Below are 8,300 nucleotides of genomic sequence, written 5' to 3'. Positions count from 1 at the left end.
GTTGGTATCAGGGTGATGGTGGGCTCATAGAATGAGTTTGGGAGTGTTCCTCCCTCTGCTATATTTTGGAAGAGTATGAGAAGGATGGGTGTCAGCTCTTCTCTAAATGTTTGATAGAATTCACCTGTGAAGCCATCTGGTCCTGGGCCTCTGTTTGTTGGAAGATTTTTAATCACAGTTTCAATTTCAGTGCTTGTGATTGGTCTGTTCATATTTTCTATTTCTTCCTGGTTCAGTCTTGGAAGGTTGTACTTTTCTAGGAATTTGTCCATTCCTTCCAGGTTGTCCATTTTATTGGCATATAGTTGCTTGTAGTAATCTCTCGTGATCCTTTGTATTTCTCCCATGTCACTTGTTACTTCTCCTTTTTAATTTCTAATTCTGTTGATTTGAGTCTGCTTCCTTTTTTTCTTGATGAGTCTGGTTAATGGTTTATCAATTTTGTTTATCTTCTCAAAGAACCAGCTTTTAGTTTTATTGATCTTTGCTATTGTTTCCTTCATTTCTTTTTCATTTATTTCTGCTCTGATCTTTATGATTTCTTTTCTTCTGCTAACTTTGGGGTTTTTTGTTCTTCTTTCTCTAATTGCTTTAGGTGTAAGGTTAGGTTGTGTATTTGAGATGTTTCTTGTTTCTTAAGGTAGGAATGTATTGCTATAAACTTCCCTCTTAGAACTGCTTTTGCTGCATCCCGTAGGTTTTGGGTCATCGTGTTTTCCTTGTCATTTGTTTCTAGGTATTTTTTGATTTCCTCTTTGATTTCTTCAGTGATCTCTTGGTTATTAAGCAGTGTATTGTTTAGCCTCCATGTGTTTGTATTTTTTACAGATTTCTTCCTGTAATTGATATCTAGTCTCATAGCATTGTGGTCAGAAAAGATACTTGATATGATTTCAATTTTCTTAGATTTACCAAGGCTTGATTTGTGACCCAAGATATGATCTATTCTGAAGAATGTTCCACGAGCACTTGAGAAGAAAGTGTATCCTGTTGTTTTTGGATGGAATGCCCTATAAATATTAATTAAGTCCATCTCGTTTAATGTACTATTTAAAGCTTGTGTTTCATTATTTACTTTCATTTTGGATGATGTGTCCATTGATGAAAGTGTTAAAGTCCTCTACTATGATTGTGTTACTGTCGATTTCCTCTTTTATGGCTGTTAGCATTTGCCTTATGTATTGAGGTCCTCCTATGTTGGGTGCATAAATATTTACAACTGTTATATCTTCTTCTTGGGTTGATCCCTTGATCATTATGTAGTGTCCTTTGTTGTCTCTTGTAACAGTCTTTATTTTAAAGTCTATTTTGTCTGATACGAGTACTGCTCCTCCAGCTATCTTTTGATTTCCATTTGCATGGAATATCTTTTTCCATCCACTCACTTGCAGTCTGTCTGTGTCCCTAGGTCTGAAGGGGGTCTCTTGTAGACAGCATATATGGGGTCTTGTTTTTGTATCCATTCAGCCAATCTGTATCTTTTGGTTGTAGCATTTAATCCATTTACATTTAAGGTAATTATCAACATGTATGTTCCTATTACCATTTTCTTAATTGTTTTGGGTTTGTTTTCGTAGGTCTTTTCCTTCTCTTGTGTTTCCTGCCTAGAGAAGTTCCTTTAGCATTTGTTGTAAAGCTGGTTTGGTGGTGCTGAATTCTCTTAACTTATGCTTGTCTATAAAGGTATTAATTTCTCCGTCGAATCTGAATGATCCTTGCTGCGTAGAGTAACCTTGGTTGTAGGTTTTTCCCTTTCATCACTTTAAATATGTCCTGCCACTCCCTTCTGTCTTGCAGAGTTTCTGCTGAAAGATCAGCTGTTAACCTTATGCTGATTCCCTTGTATGTTATTTGTCGTTTTTCCCTTGCTGCTTTTAATATTTTTCGTTGTACTTTTGATAGTTTGATTAATATGTGTCTTGGCATGTTTCTCCTTGGATTTATCCTGTATGGGACTCTCTGCGCTTCTTGGACTTGGGTGGCTACACCCTTTCCCATGTTAGGGAAGTTTTCAACTATAACCTCTTCAAATATTTTCTCAGTCCCTTTCTTTTTCTCTTCTTCTTCTGGGACCCCTATTATTCAAATGTTGGTGCGTTTAATATTGTCCCAGAAGTCTCTGCGACTGTCCTCAATTCTTTTCATTCTTTTTTCTTTATTCTCCTCTGTGGCAGTATTTCCACTATTTTATCTTTCAGGTCGTTTATCTGTTCTTCTGCATCAGTTATTCTGCTATTGATTCCATCTAGAGAATTTTTAATTTCATTTATTGTGTTGTTCATCATTGTTTGTTTGCTGTTTAGTTCTCCTAGGTCCTTTAGTTCTTCTAGGTCCTTCTTCTAGGTGTAGAAAATACAACGTTTCTTTTATTTGTTCCATTCTATTTTCAAGATTTTGGATCATCTTTTCTATCATTACTCTGAATTCTTTTTTAGGTAGACTGCCTATTTCCTCTTCATTGGTTTGGTCTGGTGGGTTTTTACCTTGCTCCTTCATCTGCTACATATTTCTCTGTCTTCTCATTCCATTTAACTTACTGTGTTTGGGGTCTCCTTTTCACAGGCTGCACATTCGTAGTTCCTGTGGTTTTTGGTGTCTGCATCCAGTGGGTGAGGTTGGTTCAAGGGCTTGTGTAGGCTTCCTGGTGGAGGGGACTTGTTCTTGTGTTCTGGTGGGTGGGGCTGGATCTTGTCCTTCTATTGGTCAGGGCCATGTCCCGTGCTGTGTTCTGGGGTGTCTGTGAACTTAGGATGACTTTAGGCAGTCTTTCTGCTAATGGGTGGGGTTGTGTTCCTGTCTTGCTAGTTGTTTGGCATGGGATGTCCAGCACTGGAGCTTGCTGGCCATTGGCTGGAGCTGGGTCTTAGTGTTGAGACAGAGATGTCTGGGAGAGCTCTCGCCGATTGATATAATGTGGGGCTGGGAGGTCTCTGGTGGTCCAGCGTCCTGGACTCAGTTCTCCCACCTTGGAGGCTCAGGCCTGACACCCAGCCAGAGCAGCAAGACCCTGCCAGCCACATGGCTCAAAAGAAAAAGAAAGAAAAGTAAAGAAAAAAAAAACAACAGATAGAACCCCAAACCTAATGGTAAAAGCAAAACTAAACAGAGAAAATCACACAAAGAAACATAAACACACACACTCACAAAAAAGCAAAAAAAAAAAAAAAAAAAAAGAATGATCAGAACCCTAGGACAAATGGTATAAGAAAACTTAAACAGACAAATCACACAAAGAAACATACACATACACACTCACAAAAAGAGAAAAAATGGTAGAAAACAGAATAAATTTAAAAATTTATAAAACAATAATAAAATTTTAAAAAATAAAAAATAAAGAAGAGAGTAACCAGACCAATAAACAAATCCACCAATGAAAACAAGCACTAAAAACTAAACTAAGATAAACATAAAAACCAGAAACAAATCAGACACAGAAAGCAAGCCCCAAGTCTACAGTTGCTCTCAATGTCCACTGCCTCAATTTTGGGAACATTTGTTGTCCATTCCCGTATTCCAGAGATGGAGAGTTCATCAAGTTGATTGTGGGGATTTAATCCGCTGCTCCTAAGGCTGCACAGAGAAATTTCCCTTTCTCTTCTTTGTTCACACAGCTCCTGGGGTTCCGCTCTGGTTTTGGCCCCACCTCTGCGTGTAGGTTGCCCTCAGGCTTCTGTTCCCACCCAGACAGGACGGGGTTAAAGAAGCGGCTGATTAGGGCTCTCTTGCTCACTCAGACCATGGAGAGTGAGGGGTACGGCAGTCATAATTGGAATGCGCGGCGAGCCTGCAGTGGCAGAGGCCAGCGTGACACTGCAAGAGCCTGAGGCATGCTGTGTGTTCTCCCAGGGAAGTTGTCCCTGGATCTCAGGACCCTGGCAGTGGTGTACTGCACAGGCTCCTGGGAGGGTGTGGGTAGTGACCTGTGCTTGCACACAGGATTCTTGGTGGCAGCAGCAGCAGCATTAGTGTTTCATGCCCATCTCTGGGGTCTGAGCTGATAGCCGTGGCTTGTGCCCACCTCTGGAGCTTGCGTAGGCAGTGCTCTGCCTTCTGTGGGAGAACGGAGCAGGAATCCCTCTCCTCACACACCCTGAAACAATTGTCTCTTGCCTCTTCAACAGCTCCAGACTTTTTCCCTGACTCCCTCCCAGCTAGCTGTGGCGCACTAGCCCCCTTCAGGCTGTGTTCATGCAGCCAACCCCAGTCCTCTCCCTGGGGTCTGACCTCCGAAGCCCGAGCCTCAGCTCCCAGCCCCCACCCGCCCCAGCAGGTGAGCAGACAAGCGTCTCAGGTTGGTGAGAGCTGGTCGGCACCAATCCTCTGTGCGGGAATCTCTCCACTTTGCCCTCTGCACCCCTGTTGCTGCGCTCTCCTCCGTGGCTCTGAAGTTTTCCCTCCACCCACCCCCCCATCCCTCCCAGTGAAGGGGCTCCCTAGTGTGTGGAAACTTTTCCTCCTTCACAGCTCCCTCCCAGAGGTGCAGGTCCCATCCGTATTCTTTCGTCTCTGTTTTTTTATTTTTTCTTTTGCCCTACCTAGGTACATGGGGAGTTTCTTGCCTTTTGGGAAGTCTGAGGTCTTCTGCCAGCATTCAGTAGGTGTTCTGTAGGAGTTGTTCCACATGTAGACATGTTTTTTATGTATTTGTGGGGAGGAAGGTGATCTCCACGTCTTACTCCTCCGCCATCTTGAAGGTCTCCCATAATAGCACTTTTAATTTTAATCAGACAGACTTGATGTTCTGCTTCCATTTCAAATGACCAAATTATGGATATCTGTGCCCTGTTATTCCTTTTTATGTTCTATTCTCAATTATAAATAATTCATAGATTTCTTTTAGAGGCCACTACATTTGTTTCAAGTTCCTGTTTCAAATCTATGAAACTTAAAATTTAGGAAGACATTTTACTATACCACCACAGTTTGCAATTCAGAATAATCCATCTCTGAACATGCTTACTTAACAAGCATCTACTGTGTACAATGAGTTGTACTGTATGCTTTAAAAACTTTTTAATTGAATCTAGTATGGCTGAGGTTTTAGTCTTAAAGACTTGTGAAATGAACACAAATCTAGTTTTCTTTTTGTAGTTGTTTTCGCTATGCTTTACATGCATAAAAACACTGGCTTTTAAGTTCAACCCAGTACAAAAGTATTTTGCTTTTATTTTTAATCACACTCTAGGCTTACGTTTAAATGGCTATAATTAACTGTGCATTTAAATTTACAATTTCTGATTTTCAGCAACAAAATGATTTAGTTATACATCATTTTTATATATTTTGAGTCTAGTGGCTTGGCTTTTAAGAGAATGGACTAGGAACAAATATTATTCTTATCATGGTAGTAACTTTTTAGCTACTAATAAAGGATTTGGTAGGTAGCATGGGAAAATATTCATGCATGCTAGAATTCATAATTCAGGGAAACAAATGTTCCCATTTTTACATGGCCCTGATACACCCAACTTGCACTAGGAATTCTGTATAATTACTGCATCAGTGATTTTAGATATGATGCCACTCAGTTCCCTGATGCAGAAAGAACCTGTATTCTTCTCTGTGGTGCTATTATTTGTTATGCCTGGAAGGTCTTGAGCATTTTTTGCAGTGCCAGAGCCCCAGTGCTTTGTATTTCCATCATGGGCATGAAAAACTATCATTTTTAGGAAGAAAAATAGTAACAGAGAAAGACATTTCTTACTATATTGACTTTTGCTGAGGAATATTTGCTCTCTGTTATAATTTTAAGACCAGCTTAAATTTTATGTACATGATAAAATAGATCCTCATAAATATTCAACCAAGAACTATTCTATTTTCAGTCAACTAAAACTATACTTATATTGATAATCATGATCAGTTATAGAGTGTTCATTATAATGAACGGGGGAAATATAAAGAAAATTCCAGACCCAATTTTCTCCTTAGATATTTATGACAGAAGACAGAAAAATATAGTTAAGTACATTTCACTATTAGTAGCAGAAACAAGATGTAGCAGGACATATGTACATAATCACCAAAAAGAAGGTACTTAAGAAGTGATAGAGAATGATAAAGTTGTTCCAGTGATATGAACTAGTGACACTAGGGAAAAAAATCTTCATCTGTAGGAAAGTTAGAAAAGTTTGAAAGTAATACGAAAAAAGGATGGGGCTAATATTTTAAGCAGTTTAGAATTTGACCTTACTTTAAAGAACTTTCAATGTCTCTCTATTGCGTACATAAGACCAAGTTCAAACCCCATTATAAGACATTTTATGATATAGCACTGTTGTCATTTATCCATATTCTTCTCTTTTTCTTTTCTATTTTCCATTCTTTATCAATACCATATAAACATACACACACACACACACACACACACACACACACCTCCTCCAATATATAGGCACACACTTCTCTTTCTCCCTCAGGCTATCCAACCCAATCCATAGGCCCACTCAAGTTGCATCTTTGATCACTTTGACCCACGTTAACTTCTCATTTCTCCAAGGCCTAGGTTATATGTGATCTGTGTGTGGTTTTACATGATATGATGCTGTTCTCTAATTGCTTCAGATTTCTCTAGTAAGATTGTAAGCTCGTGGGCCTTGTCATCTACCTATTTTCCACCCCCACAAAGTACGCTAGTTTACTACTAGGTGATAAATAAATGCTTAAAAAGTAGAAATATTATTTGCATATAAGGACAGAAGAGCAAAAATAGTAATTTTGGAAAATTTTAAATTAGAAATATTTTTGCCTTGTCCCAGTTGAGAAGTTAACTCAAATATTATTTCCAAAACAGGCAGAGAGAAAGAGAGGGAGAATCTGTAATCAAAATCTAGATAATCCTGCCCACTCCTTTGTAAAGAAATATGCTACTAATCTTTTAATGGCAAATAAACTTTAAAGTTTTCATTAGTAGTGATGAATTTTGAACTATCATACTTTCTCACTTGGCTTCCTTGTGATCAGTTTCAGACAAATGTCCTACATAATCCGAAAGGCTATGTGACGTTTTATTTATAACAGCTCTGCAATTTTAACATTAAGATGCTAGGCAATATTGAAGCTACATGTTCAAATTTTTAAAGACATTTTTATATTGGAACATTCTTCACATTGGACAATATTCAGAGGTGGTCACATTGTGTTAATCAAGGATATCTCAATCTATTCTTCAATAAGGACTTAGACTTTAATAATCACATCATGACTACAAAAACAGCATCATTTAGAAATCAATTAAGCTATAGTGGAATAAGGCACACAGATGCATTTTACATCACTAAGAACAAGAGTTAGGCTTATCAAGTATAAATAAATATTGTTTTAATATCAGTATTTTTCCCCAATAATTAAAATAAATTAATTGTAAAATATATTCTAGAGTAACCCAATTTTTACCAGATGATTCAAATGCCATGATTGAAAAATCTCTTTGAAATGCCATTAAGAATATGACCCTGGACTTCCCTGGTGGCACAGTAGTTAAGAATCTGCCTGCCAATGCAGGGACATGGGTTCGATCCCTGGTCTGGGAAGATCCCACATGCCGCAGAGCAACTAAGCCCGTGCACCACAACTACTGAGCCTGCACTCTACAGCCCGTGAGCCACAACTACTGAGCCAGCACACCACAACTACTGAAGGCCACACACCTAGAGCCCGTGCTCCACAACAAGAGAAGCCACCACAATGAGAAGCATGTGCACCGCAATAAAGAGTAGCTCCCGCTCACTGCAACTAGAGAAAGCCGGTATGCAGCAACAAAGACCCAATGCAGCCAAAAATAATAAAAATAAATAATAAATAAATAAATAAAATAAACGAAACTTAGACTTAAAAAAAAAAGAATATAACCCTACAATTTTATAATACATTTTTTAATGTGCTAAGAATATTAACCTTCTAATAGCAACTGAATTTTTAATGTATATTCAAGTCCACTCTAGAATAATTTTGTTTCATTTCAAATATAGACTGTTAACAACATAAATGCTGTTGACTTTGGTATATGAGGGCACTTATCATTTTACTAAATCATTGTTATCATGATCATAGTTATTTTAAATCAAAATAAGTGGAGACAATTTGGGTGTCAGTTGGACATAAGAGTAAGAGAACCCCGAAATCTCAATAGTTTGTTAGAGAAATGAACACTCTGGGTATTAATCAGTGAAAAATAAAAATGGATGGTTGGATTTCTTGATTTTACAACTATTTAAAAGAAAAAGGAAAATGGGTATATATATATATGTATAAACCCATTCCTACAGCTAATACCTTTTTTAAAATCAAAAAACTGA

The sequence above is a fragment of the Eubalaena glacialis genome, chromosome 8, assembly GCF_028564815.1.
Source record: "Eubalaena glacialis isolate mEubGla1 chromosome 8, mEubGla1.1.hap2.+ XY, whole genome shotgun sequence".
NCBI lineage: Eukaryota > Metazoa > Chordata > Mammalia > Artiodactyla > Balaenidae > Eubalaena > Eubalaena glacialis.
Note: the sequence above shows the minus strand (reverse complement) of the source record.